Here is a 14,527-nt window from a genome sequence, read left to right as displayed (position 1 = left end):
CAGAGGAATGACAATGGAGCCCAGACAGGTGTGCTATCAAGCCCATTACCATGAGCGCATCTGGGGCTTCATCCCACGGGGCAATTCTGGGAGCCAGGGTAGGCATGCTGCAGAGCTATCCCAGCCTTGGGATGGGAGAGCCAGGGTGTCCATGCACATACTTCCACCCATTATTACCTAAAGGCTGCTTCTAGGGGCATCAGCTCTGACACTGTGTCCTGCTCACGAGCCCCAGGGCTTATGGGAAGCAAGCTTTTGCAGCAGAGGTGAGTACCCAGGGCAAACGGCTGGGGCACTGACGGTGTTGGCTACACGCTGTATTGGTATTTATTTTGTTTTTAAATATGCCAGCCTCTTGGCCTGAGTGCTCTCCGTGGACACAGATGTGTGCTTGGCTGAGCCTGGGATAGACCAGCAGAGCCAGTGGATTGACACGCTGGAGAGAGTTACCCAACAGTGAACAGACGGCTCTGGCCGCACACGCAGTTGTGGCTTCCTTCCCTCCCCTGTCTCGCTTCCCCTCTCTCCTACTGATACTTCCCAAATAGACCATGTGCATCCGAATCCTTATCTCAGAATGAGTGAGCTCCTGGAGAACCCAACTGCGGCAGACAGACTGGTAACTCTCCAAAGATACCCACCCACGTGCTAATCTCCAGAACCTGTGCCTGTTACCTTATGTGGCCAAAGGGACTTTGCAGATGGGAATAAACTGAGATTTTTTTTTTTTAGTTTTTATTTTATATTGCGGTAGAGTTGTAACTCTGTCTTCTAACAGTATGGGCTTCTCTAGTGGCTCAGTGGTAAAGAAACTGCCTGCCGGTATAGGAGATTCAGGTTCGATTTCTGAGTTGGGAAGATCCCTTGGAGAAGGAAATGGCAACCCACTCCAGTATTCTTGCCTGGGGAATCCCATGGACCCCATGGACTGGCAGGCTACAGTCCATGGGGTCGCAAAAGAGTCAGACATGACTTAGCAACTAAACAACAACAAGTGGTTGATTAACAATATTGTGTTAGGTCGACCTCCGTGGCTGTCCAGTGGTTAAGACACTGCACTTCCAATGCAGGGGGCGGAGGTTCAATCCCTGGTCAGGGAACTAGAATCCCACATGCCGTGAGGTATGGCAAAAAAAAAAAAAAATAATAATGTTGTGTTAGTTTCAGGTGTATAAGCTGAGAATCTTGAGATGGGAAGACTATTCTGGATCATTTGTGTGGGCTGAATATAATCACAAGAGTCCTTATAAAGGAAAGAGGGGGTTGGAAGAGTCAGAGTCAAAGCCAGAGAAGGGAGAGGTGATGACTAAAGCAAAGGTCAGAGTTATGCCCTTGCTGGCTTTGAAGATAAAAGAGGACCACAAGCCAAGGGATGTGGGCTGCCTCTAGAATGTCTATGGCAAGAAGACAGATTCTCCCCTAGAGACTTCTGAAAGGATCACAGCCCTGTTGACGCCTTGAATTTGGCCCAGTCAGACCCATTTCAGACTTCTGGACTCCAGAACTGTAAGGTAATCAATTTCTGGTATTATAAGCCACTAGGTTTGTGACAATTTGTTTCAGCAGTCGAAGAAACTGACATCTAGACAGGGAGTGTATCAGATGAGGTTCCCAACTGTGAACAATAGTACTCATGCTAGATAATTTAAGCAGAAAAGGGTTTTGTTAAAATATATCAAAAAGCTGGGACTTCCCTGGCAGTCAAGTGGCTAAGACTCTGCACTTCCCTTACACGGGACATAGGTTTAATCCCTGGTCTGGGAGCTAAGATCCTGCATGCTGCACTGTGCATCCTAAAACGTGAAAGCAAAAGTGTGAGTCGCTCAGTTGTGTCCAACTCTTGGTGACCTCACGGACTCTTTACTGTCTGAGCCACCAGGGAAGCCCAAAACATTAAAAATAAGATAAATCAAGAAGCTGATACAAACTCTGGGAGGGCCAGAAAATCAGGTTTGGAGGCTCTGGAGCCAGATGCAATGTCCACATTTCATTCCTGGGCTACCCCAGAAAGATCCCCTGCCATCATCCTGGATACAGGCTCCATGGACAAGGTCATTTCCACGACCTCCACGTCTGCAAACTGCAGGCCTACTCTTCTTGGATGGATTTAGGTATACCTCCTTCACGGCACTCACTTCCAAACTGAAGGCTGGTATGGGTGTGACTGATTAGCAAAACCAAGCCGCACAACACGAGGGAGGCTGGAGATCAGTTTCTTCATCAGTAAAACGGGAACAGTAGCAGTGCAGCCTTGTGGGTTTGTGTGAAGATGAGTCAGTGTATGTAAAGCATGTAGCTCATTAACTTGCACATAGTAGGGGCTCTGTATTTGTTCTTACTCAGAGAGCCAGTTTTTAACTTTCTCAGTAGATGCCCACTGGGTGAAGAACAGTTTGAGATTCGGGATGGGACATAAAAGAGGAGAAGGCAAGGTCTCCCGGATCTTATATTATCTTCTACTACAATCAGGAGTGGGAAACAAGACCCGGTCAAGGGTGAAGCAACACAAGAAATAAAATATCACGGATATAGGCGGACCCATAGATACAGAGTATAGATAAAGGGTTTTCAAGCACTGGGGAGAGACAGGGTGAGAAGCAGCTGCTGAATGTATACAGAGTTTCTTCAGAGGGTGATGAAATGTTCTGATATTAGATTGTGGTAATAGTTGAGCAAGTCTGTGAATACAGTAAAAACTGTTGTCTACCTGAGGTAGGTAAATTGTGCGATATATGAATTAAAGTTCAACAAAGCTGTTCTAAAAGTAAAGAAAATACACTGGAAAAATAACTAACAATGTAGAAACAAGAGAGTTAATAGTGGGTAACATACATATTCGGAGAAGGCAATGGCACCCCACTCCAGTACTCTTGCCTGGAAAATCCCCTGGACAGAGGAGCCTGGTGGGCTGCAGTCCAAGGGGTTGCTAAGAGTCATACACGGCCGAGCGACTTCACTTTCAGTTTTCACTTTCATGCATTGGAGAAGGAAATGGCAACCCACTCCAGTGTTCTTGCCTGGAGAATCCCAGGGACGGGGGAGCCTGGTGGGCTGCCGTCTATGGGGTTGCACAGAGTCTGACATGACTGAAGCGAATTAGCAGCAGCAGCAGCAGCAGAAGCAACACTTCCCCCGGGTCACACTGTTCTAAATGCTTTGCTTAAATTAGCTCAACACTACCCCAGAAGATGGGGTTGAAAATTGCAGGACATGACTGAGCAACTGAGCACGCACACCCCAGGAGATACGTGTGGTAATAGTACCTCCTTTATATAGAAGAGAAAACTGAGGCTTTCTGAGGTTTCTTGTCCAAAGTCACACACAGGTTCACATGAGTGCTGGGGTTTGAATCCAGGCTGCCAGTCGCCCAGAGCTGAGCTCATCATGTCTGCAGGACGCTGTGTTTTAAGATGTGGCGGCTTAGTAGAGTGCCTCAGCAGGAGTTTGAGAGAGCCACAGAGGAGGGAGCGAGGAAGCTTTAGCCTAATCTAGGCAGAGAGGACGGCGACCAACATTTCCTTCTGTCCCATTGCCCCATGGTTCTCTCACTCGGTTCCAGCCACTGGGGACACTGCGGCGAACAAAATGCTCAAGTCCTTACCCTCACTGAGCTTAATTTCCTTCTTGTTTTTTAAAATATTTATTTGGCTGTGCCGAGTCTTAGTTGCAGCTTGTGGGATCTTTAGCGCAACATGCAAACTCTCAGTTGTGGCATGTGGGATCTCGTTCCTTGATCGAGGATAGAACCTGCATTGGGAGCATGGAGTCTTAGCCACTGAATCACCAGTGACATGCCTAATTGAGCTTAATTTCTAATGTGGAGAAGCAGATAAACACGTAAACTAACGTGGTGGGTGTTGGAAGCCTTATCTGTATCATACTTTAAATTTTTACCAAGAACTAGTTGTTGCGGCAGGTTTAAAATATAGCCACAAATTCTTTGAGACTCCTCCCATGGAGAGGTGAGATCTATGTCCCAGCCCTTGAAACTGGGTGGACTGCTGAGGCAGTGATCAACTAATAGAGTAGGACAGAAGTGACGCTATGTGCTTTTGAGGCTAAATCATAAATATTGGTTCGGTTTCCTCTCAGCTCACGGGACACTTGTGTGTAAGCCCTGAGTTGCTTTGTAACCAGGCATGCTGCCCTTGTCCAGCATGCTGTGAGGAAGCCCAGCAGCCTATTTGGAGGGCCCAGGTGGAGGGAGGGAGACCCTGCCCCCGCCCCTGGCCCCCTTAGCTGCTCTGCCTCCCAGTGTCCCAGCCCCAGTCCCTGTAAGTCACTGTCACCCTCCAGTCACAGAAGAAATTTCCATCCAGAGCTGCCAAAACCACATTCTTGCTGAATTCTTGACCCACAGAAACAGTGATAGGTACTGATGATTAAGTCACTACAGTTTTCGTTGTTGTAACGAACGAAAATTGGAAAATTGGAAAATTAAAATAATTTTTAAAGCCACTAAGGTTTGAGGTGATTTGTTCTACAGTGCAGTAACCTGAACAGTTACTTAATTTAAAAAAATAATTTGATGACAAAGGAAAATATTGTCCTGCTAGAATGGGTCTAAGTGAGAATACTCCAAAGGGGAAAGCTTCTGGTGTTTTCCAGCTGACGGGGAAGGAAGGTGGCCTGGACCAGCGCAGGAGAGGTGGTGAAAAACAGGAAGGTTCAAGACCAGTTTAGAAAAAAGTTAAACGATTGGGTCTCAGGATCGACCCGAATGTGAGGATGAGGGAAGGTAGAATGTCTGGAACCATCCCCAGGATTCTTATTTGGGGAACAGGTGGTGAGGCCATTTACGTTGAGCCAGGGAACGTTGGAGGGGGTGGCTTCAGAAGGAGAAGGGTGTTATAGACTCCAGCTCCAAGATGACCCTTTCCAATGGGCAGTTCTCTTAACCCTGGAGAGAGAGAGAGCAGGGCTGTGCGAGCACCTTCCGTCCTGTCCGACTGTAGCCCACGAGGTTTCCAATCCATGGGATTTTCCAGGCAAGAGCACTGGAGTGGGTGGCCATTTCCGTATCCAGGGGATTTTCCCGACCCAGGGATCCAACTGTGGTGTCTTATGTCTCCTGCATCCGCAGGCTGGCTCTTTACCGGCTGAGACACTAACCTTTCCCTTTCTCATAAAAGGCAAAGACCTTCCACTCCTCCTCTATCTTCAACTTTCACACAATCTATATCTTGGCCATCAGAGGGCGCCAATGTTCAGGCAGTTCAGATAGACGCCACCTGGATCTATTTTACTCTCTTCTGGGGGGAAAAAAAAGGAGGGAAAAAAGTTTTGGCTTCCTCCTCTTGCCTTAGAGTCACTCTCCTGAGCTACCTTGGCACCCGGAGAACCTCTGATAGTTATGTCATGTGTGAGTGCATACCAGCTTATTTCATTCCCCAGAGCTAATCAGAAAAAAATCTCCCTCACCATAATTTCCCATGAGCCCATCTTACAAAGTCTGGGGACTTTTCCTTTTTTATTTTCATTGCCAGTCTTGTGCAAAAATCAATCAAGATTTTGGTACACTGACACCTCTGCGTTATACTCCCTGTGACTCCCACCGCCCCCCCCCCCCCCCCCCACCGCCATCTTTGACCTTCTCTTTTGTTGCCTGTTCTCATTTCTGCGTTTCCAGCAGGGAGCTCTGGGACTAGAAAGGTAAGAGGGTAATTCCTCCTAACCATGAGTTCGGCTACAACTGCCCTGTATGTCCCTTGAATTCTCCAAGAGGCATTAGGAGTGGGGGGCGCGGGCTCTCAGTCTTATGGAGCCCAGCCCTGTGAAGTCTACAGTTCCAGGCACCTGTGGCCCCTCATGATGGTGCGAGGACCCCACCTGTCTCCTGACCAACCCCCCACCCGCCCACCCCCACCCCGGGACTGCTGCTCCCCTCCCAAACCTGCCCGGGATCGGGGGTGGGCAGGCAGTTAAAAGCTAGTTTCTAAGCCGGATTCTATCAGAGGGGATGGTTTTCAGAGTGTCTGGGGCCCAGGAGGAGAGCATACCGAACCCTCTCCTTGCTTTCATGAATGCCCCAACTGGAAGAGATTATTTGGCAATAGAATCTCTGCTCCTAAAAGGTACCAAGACTCTAGGAACAGTAGATTCTCTCTGGTCTGGGAAAAATTACCTCCCAGACTTATGGGCACATAGAATTCATCTCAGCCCACTCAGATCTCTGCTCCCCACCTGGCTTTCCCCACAGTCAGAACTGATTTCTGCCTCCGGGTTGTCTTATTACTTGTGCCTCAAGGATTAAAGCAATTATCCTATTTTTTTTTCTTCCCGGAACCCGAAGCTCCTTAAGGCAAGAACCACTTTTTACGCATCTCAGAATTTTCTAGAGCTGGGGTACCTAACATCCCCCCAACTATACACACACACACACACACACACACACACACACACACACACATACAATCTGGCTAGACAATGAGGAAGGTTTTGGATTTGTTTTTGGTTTTGTTTTTTATTTTAACCAATTCATGGTACTTTGAGGAAAACAACAATGTAGTGAAATTTTTAGGAGAAGGCAATGGCACCCCACTCCAGTACTCTTGCCTGGAAAATCCCATGGACGGAGGAGCCTGGTGGGCTGCAGTCCATGGGGTCGCTGAGAGTCAGACACGACTGAGCAACTTCACTTTTACTTTTCACTTTCATGCATTGGAGAAGGAAATGGCAGCCCACTCTAGTGTTCTTGCCTGGAGAATCCCAGGGATGGGGGAGCCTGATGGGCTGCCGTCTATGGGGTCACACAGAGTCGGACACGACTGAAGTGACTTAGCAGCAGCAGCAGCAGCAGTGAAATTTTTATAAATATCTGCTGTTTATTCTAATATTTTAGTCTTTTCCCCTTAAGGGATAGTGGTGGTTAAAATGTTCTTTGTGAAATAATGAGGAAAATAGCTCTTTAATTTTCTTTTATCTTGAAATCTTTACTTAGCAATATACAAAGGAGACCATCTTGTGCAGATCACCAAATCACGTGTTTTGTGGAAATATGACATTTGTGAAAATGCCATCTGATTCCAGACAGCCCTGTGCCTAAGTCAAGAAAAGGAGGAGAAAAAAGCCTCTGGGGTACTACTCACAACATTTCCCACAGTTTATTCGGGCCTTTCTCGCTTCTGTAAACATCCACATTCATGCTAACGATAGCATTGGAGTCCCTGGATCAAACTCTGCCTGAAATCAGGACATCCTCTGGACTTTTCAGTTATATAAGCTAATAAGTTCCCTTTTGCTGCTTAAACCATTTGGGGTTGGGTTTTTGGTCACTTATAATTAAGAGTCCTAACACATTTATCAAGCATCTTTATTCTTGTATTCAGGAGATACATTCCGAGTATTGCCCAGAGTTCGTCGTTCTGTTCTAACAGCACGGGAGGAAACCAAATCCTGTAGGTAGAGTCCAATCAATCAGAGAAGCAGAAGCACCTCAAGTATTCAAATTGAGGGAAGATAACACAGGGAATTGGTTATGTGGGTGATGGAAGAACTGAAAAGCCTAACAGGGCTTATTAAGCAGCCCAGTTATTAACCATAGTAGGAAGAGGCTGCCACCTTGTAGAGGGAGGAAGACAGGAGTTGGTAGTAATGATTCCATCCCTGGGTCAGGAAGATCCCCTGGAGCAGGAAATGGCAAAACACTCCAGTACTCTTGCTGGGAAATCCCATGGACTGGGGAGCATGGTGGGCTACAGTCCACAGGGTTGCAAGGAGTTGGACATGACTGAGTGCGCGTGCACACGCATATCGTTAGAGCCTGGGGCAGCTGGTGGAAGCCCTGACAGGCAGCAGGAGCCAGGACCTGTGGGGCAGAGGCTATGGGACAGCAGTTGGAACCACAGAGGAGACACAGTCGCTGCTGGAGTTGCTGCTGGAAGCAGAGAGAGGAGGAAAAATGCCTGGATCTTCCCTTCCTTTCACCCTCCAATCTCCAACTAGTGCCTTCCATTTGGCAGAATTGACCCACAGACCAGTGGGGTTATATACCTATAATACCTCCCCGAGTCCTGGCACATGACAGACCTTTGGAAGGTGTTGGTTGAATTTGAAGAAAAGAGAGAAGTCTGTAATCTCTTTGTGTGGACAGTGAGGATAAGGAGAGAGTGAGAAGTAGGATGGGCTGGAGGTTTAGATGAGCTGATTAACACCAAGCATTAGCGCAGACATCGGCATATAGTAAGTGTGCAATAAACGCATTATAATAACGACAATCTGTCCCACTGCCCTACAAGGCAGATGTTAACATGTTATTCTCCCAATTTCACTGGGAGGCTTAAATCTTTTTGGAGCAGTGGTTTACAACTGAGGATGGCTTTGCTCTCCTGGGCATACTAGGTTGGCACAGTGGGGTGGGAGTGCTACTGGCATCTGGGGAAAGAGGCCAGGGATGTTACTAATCCCTCATTGCTCAGGACAGTACCCACAATATAGAAGGATCTGGAGAGAACCCCACGGACTCCCTGCAGCTGCAGCGGAACCCAGTGTGTGTTTCCTTTCCCCCCTCAAGTCCCTTTCTTCCTCTCCCCCAAAGCCTGACACTGCTTTCAATTCCCCACTGGTTTCTGGGAAGCATTTCTTCCTGTTTGTAAAATCTCATCTAAGTGTCTTGGGCTCCAAAATCACTGCAGATGGTGATTGCAGCCATGAAACTAAAATATACCTGCTTCTTGGAAGGAAAGCTATGACAAACCTAGATAGCATATTGAAAAGCAGAGGCATCACTTTGCCAACAAAGGTCATATTGTCAAAACTATGATTTTTCCAGTAGTCATGTATGGATGTGAGAATTGGACTATAAAGGAAGCTGAGTGCTGAAGAATTGATGTTTTTGAACTGTGGTGTTGGAGAAGACTCTTGAGAGTCCCTTGGACTGCAAGGAGATCAAACCAGTCAATCCTAAAGGAAATCAACCCTGAATATTCATTGGAAGGACTGATGAAGCTCTAATACTCTGGCCACCTGATGCGAAGAGACAACTCATTGGAAAGACCCTGATGCTGGGAAAGATTGAAAGCAGGAGGAGAAGGGGGTGGCAGAGGGTGAGATGGTTAGGTAGCATCACCAACTCAAGGGACATGAATCTGAGCAAACTCTGGGAGATAGTGAAGGACAGGGAAGCATGGTGTGCTGAAGTCCATGGGGTTCCAAAGAGTGAGACACGACTTAGTGACTGAGCAACAACCGCAGTGTAAGTGGTTCAGCTCAGCCAGGTAGGCACTCTGCTGGGAGCTCTTCAGGTGCTTTCTCACTTAATGCGTAGGACAAACCCCATGAGGCCAGTGCTAGTCCCTGCCCTTCACAGGTGGAGAGATGGAGGCTCACAGATAGTGAGTGAATTTCCACATAACTAGGAAGCACTGAGCTCCTGAGTTTGAACCCAGGGCTATGTGATTGCAGAGGCCGAAATTGACGCGATCTAGCTAAGGACTCTTCCAATCTCTCTTGGACACCTCTAGACAAGGAGATCCAACCAACAGGACCCAACCCCATCTCCAAGAGCCAAATTGCAGTGCAGCCTGCCTAGGGGATTAGATACTGGAGCTTCTGCACAATCAGTTTCACATGTACCAGCCAGAGCCAGAAGAGTGCGGATGGAGTGGGTCTAGAGGGCGGGGTATAGGGAGATAACGTGAGATTGCCTATGAATGACCTCAGCATTTGTGAGGATTTTCCTGTGATTTAACACCTTGGCATTTCCCCAGGAGAAGGATGATGCTCATATGCTCCCAGGAAGGCAGCTTGAAAAAAAAAGGGGGTGTGACAGAAATGCCAGAACTGCCCTAGCAGACCATGAAGGAAGGGAGCCAAGACCCAGACAGGCAGGTCTGTAACAGTGGGGAAACCCCATCCTGTGAGCCCGTTCTGCAGAAGGGCCCAGGGACTGCTCCATTATCAAGCCCAATTGGGATCTGCCAGTACAGAGCTCAGGGGAGCTGGCCCCCGTAGATCAAGGCTGGTGATAGAGATGCTGCCACAGACCTGGGCTCCCCGGTAGGTGTGGGATTGCTGGACATATCACAGTTTTTTTTAATTATTTTTTTTAAATTTTTTGGCTGTGCTGGGTCTTCATTGCTGTGCTCAGGCTTTCTCTAGTTGTGGCGAGCAGGGGCTACTCCCTGCTCATGTGGAGTGTGTGGGCTCAGTTCTTGTGGTGGACAGGCTCAGCTGCCCTGAGGCATGTGGGATGTTCCCAGACCAGGGATTGAGCCTGTGTCCGCTAGAGTGGAAGCTTGGAGTCTTAACCACTGGACCGCCAGGAAAGTCCTTACTTTTTTTTTTTAAATCAGCTTTCTCCTTAAAGAACACTAAGGGTGTTTCCAATTTATTGATGTTATAAGCAAAGTCTCAAGAAGTCTCAATAAACATCCTTGTGCACGTGGGCATGTTTTTCTCTGGAGTAGAAAAAAGTGGAATAGCTCAGCCAGAGGGTGTGTACACTTTTAATTTAATAGATACGCCAAATTTCCCTCCAAAGAGGTTGCTATCAGTTTATAATTCCATGTTCTTACACTCTTGCCAACACTTGATAACATTAGTTTCAAAATGTGTGTTTCATAACTAGAGAGATTGAGGTTTTTCATATATTTGTTGATCATCTGGTTTACCTCTCCCATGAATTGCCTGTTTCTCTCCTTTGCTTGCTGTAGCCTTGGATCATTCGTCCTTTAAAAAATTAATGTGTAGAAGTTCTTTTTTTAAAAGATATATATATATATTTTTATATTGAAGTACAGTTGATTTTCAACATCGTATTAGTTTCAGGTGTGCGACATAATGAGTCAGTATTTTTACAGATGATACTGTAATTAAAATTATTATAAAATATTGGTATATTCTCTGTGCTGTACACTCATCCTCATATCTTATTTATTTTAGCTTCCCTTGTCTTGCATTTGTAGGAGTTCTTGACATATTTTGGGCCCTAATCTTATGCTTGGATAAGCTACAGATATTTTCTCCCATCCTGTCCCTTGCTTTTTGACTTTGTTTCTTATTTTTCTTCTTCTTGTTGAGCTGATAGATATTTATAAAAGTTTTCAGGCAAGTCACCAAAAGAGTTAGCAATCCACCGAAAGAAGCAATAACAATGGCAAGGGTGTGATGAATGCTTCCTCTATGCAAAACAAGGCTGGGGCCAGGTAGGTCGAAGCAAGCCAGGCAAGATTTAAGGAGGTGCCAAAAAAACTCCATGATTGGGAGAAATGATATTTATAATGCAATATTTACAAAAATAAAAATGAATACCAAAGAATCTACCACGAACAAAATGCTAACCTTTTCTGTAAGGACAGGATCAGAAACACTGCCATGCTGCACCCTATTGGAGTCTGGGACAAGAGGCAAAGTCTACAGTGCTTTGTTGTTCCTATTGTTTACTTGCTAAGTCGTGTCTCTTTTGCAACCCCATGGACTGTAGCCGGCCAGGCTCCTCTGTCCATGGAATTTCCATGGGATTTCCTAGGCAAGGATTCTGGAGTGGGTTGCCATTTCCTCCTTCAGGAGATCTTCCCGAACCTAGGGATCAAACCCACATCTCCTACATGGGCAGGCGGATTCTTTTCCACTGAGCCTCCAGGGAAGTCAGTCCCCTATAGTACTGCTCCTGTATATTTTAAATGTTGGCTATTTTTATCCAGGGCTTCCCAGGTGGCCCAGTGGTAGAGAATCCACCTGCCAGTACAGCAGATGCAGGAAGACCCAAGTTCGATCCCTGGGTCAGGATGATCCCCTGGAGAAGGAAATGGCAATCCACTCCAGTATTCTTGCCTGGAGGATCCCATGGACAGAGGAACCTAGCGGGCTGTGGCCCATGGGATTGCAATGAGTCGGACATGACTAAGCACACATACACACACACACACATTTTTATCTATCATGAGCTTTTTACATTCATTTGATTTTTTAAAAATATGGCATTACAAATATCATTTATCTTAATCATCAAGTTTTTGGTGTCCCTTAAATTTTGCACCAAAGCAAGTCCCTTCGACTGCAAGGAGATCCAACCAGTCCATTCTGAAGGAGATCAACCCTGGGATTTCTTTGGAAGGAATGATGCTAAAGCTGAAGCTCCAGTACTTTGGCCATCTCATGTGAAGAGTTGACTCATTGGAAAAGACTCTGATGCTGGGAGGGATCGGGGGCAGGAGGAGAAGGGGACAACCGAGGATGAGATGCCTGGATGGCATCATGGACCCGATGGATGTGAGTCTGAGTGAACTCCAGGAGATGGACAGGGAGGCCTGGCGTGCTGCGATTCATGGGGTCGCAAAGAGTCGGACACGACTGAGCGACTGAACTAACGAACGAAGTTACTTACTCGTCTCACCCTGGTCCCAGCCTAGGTTCCAAGCACTCTTCTAGATTCTTACATGCATTAATTCACTAAATTCTCGTAAGAATGCTAAGAAAGATGGGGAAATTGAGGCACAGGGGAATGTTTAACTTGATCATGGTCACGTGGCTTCTTTCCCATCAACAAGCAGATTCTAAAATTCATGTGGAAATGCAAAAGATCCAGAATTGAATTGAAAAAGAACAAAGTTGGAGGACTCACAATCCCCAAATTCTAAACTTAATACAAAGCTACAGTAATCTAGAAAATGTGGTTTCAGCATAAAGCCAGACGTAGATCAAAGAAACAGACCAAAAGAGTAGAAGTAAATCCCATAGTTGCTTTTTGACAAGGATGCCAAGATAATTCAATGAGGATAATCTTTCAACAAGAGATGTTGGGACCAGTCAATGTCCACATCCAAAAAATAAATTTGGATCCCTTCCTCGCATTATACACAAAGAATAATTCAAAATGGATCACAGACTTAAAGGTAAGAACTAAAACTATACAATTTTTAGAAGAAAACGTCAGAGCAAATCTTTGTGACCTTGAGTTAAATACAGCCTTCTTAGATCTAACACCAAAAAAAGCACAAGGGACTTAGGAAGAAAAATAGATAAAATGGACTTTATCAAAATTTAAAACTCTTCTGCTTCAAAGATCACCATCAAGAAAGTGAAAGGATAAGCTACAGAATGGTAGACAGTATTTGTAAATCATGTATGTGATAAAGGGTTTGTAACAAGAATATATTTTAAAAAATCACCTATAATCCAAAAATTAAAAAAAAACAATAAACCAACTGAAGAGTGGGCAAAGCGTTTGAACTGACATTTCTTCAAAGAAGATATACAAATGGTAAATAAACACATTAAAAGATGGTCAATATCACTAATCATTAGGCAAATCAAAGCCATAAGACACTGTGTCATGCCTACCAGTGTGACTAAAATAAAAAATAGACCGTAATAAGTGTTGGTAAGGTTATGAAGGAGCTGGAACTAGTATACATTAGTGGTGGGAATGTAAAATGATGTAGCCGCTTAGGAAAACAGCAGTTCCTCAAAATGTTAAATATAGAGTTATCATTTAACCCAGTCATTCCACTCCTAGGTATATAAGCAAGAGATATGAAAATATATATTTGCACAAAAACTTGTACTTGAAAGCTAATATCTTCATTATTCATAGTAGCCACAAATTGAAAGGAACTAAAATGTCCATCAATGGACATTTTATCCAATGATTAGATAAACAAAATGTGGTATATCAATAACATGGAATACTCTTTGATTATGAAAAGGTATGAAATACTGATATACGTCATGACGTGGATGAACCTTGAATACATTTTGCTAAGTGAAAGAAGCTAGTCACACATGGGAAAAATGATATTGTATGATTCCATTTGCACAAAATATAGAGGCTAGGCAAATACATGGAATGAGGAAGCAGACAACTGGTTTTCGTCTAGGACTGGGTAAGAGAGGGGGGACTGGGGGAGGGGAAGCGAGTGTGACTTCTCCTAAGTATGGGATCTCTTCTGTGGGCTGATGAAAATATTCTAAAATTAGCCATGCTGATGTTTGCGTAACTCTGTGAGAAACCAGTGAATTGTGTGTTTTAAAAGCGTGACTAGTACAAGAGGTGAATTACATCTCAATAAAGCTGTTAAAAAAGTAAGTTGATAAAGAAAGTAGATAGAAAGGCCAAAAAAATATGAGAGAATAGTGATGAGAGAAACTGCCTGACAATTAAGCTTAAAGCAAGTTTATTAAAAGGAACATTTAAAAAGCAATTGTTGGAAAGGATTCATTGCAGAGTTTAAATCCTTTTTTATTATGGAAAAACTTTAAATATAACCAAACCAAAGGGAAGCATAAAACACAGGCCCATGTGTCCATCACCCAGTCCAGCAATTTTCAACTCATGGCCCATCTGCTTTGAGCTCTTCTCCCACTCGCTCCCTTGTCTTAAGTTTCTGAAGCAAATCCCAGAATCGTGTTGTCCCTTTATTGCAGGAATATTGTTAAGGATATTACCCATCATGTTGCCTGTCTTCCTCATGAAGACCTGTGGGGAGACTTTCTTTTTAACCTCTGTATTTGGAAAAGGTAAGTTTTTTCGTTCATTCGTTAGTTTGGCCGTGCAGCTTGTGGGATTTTAGTTCCCTCACCAGGGAAC

Source organism: Budorcas taxicolor, chromosome 13, assembly GCF_023091745.1.
Source record: "Budorcas taxicolor isolate Tak-1 chromosome 13, Takin1.1, whole genome shotgun sequence".
NCBI classification, from domain to species: domain Eukaryota; kingdom Metazoa; phylum Chordata; class Mammalia; order Artiodactyla; family Bovidae; genus Budorcas; species Budorcas taxicolor.
Note: the sequence above shows the minus strand (reverse complement) of the source record.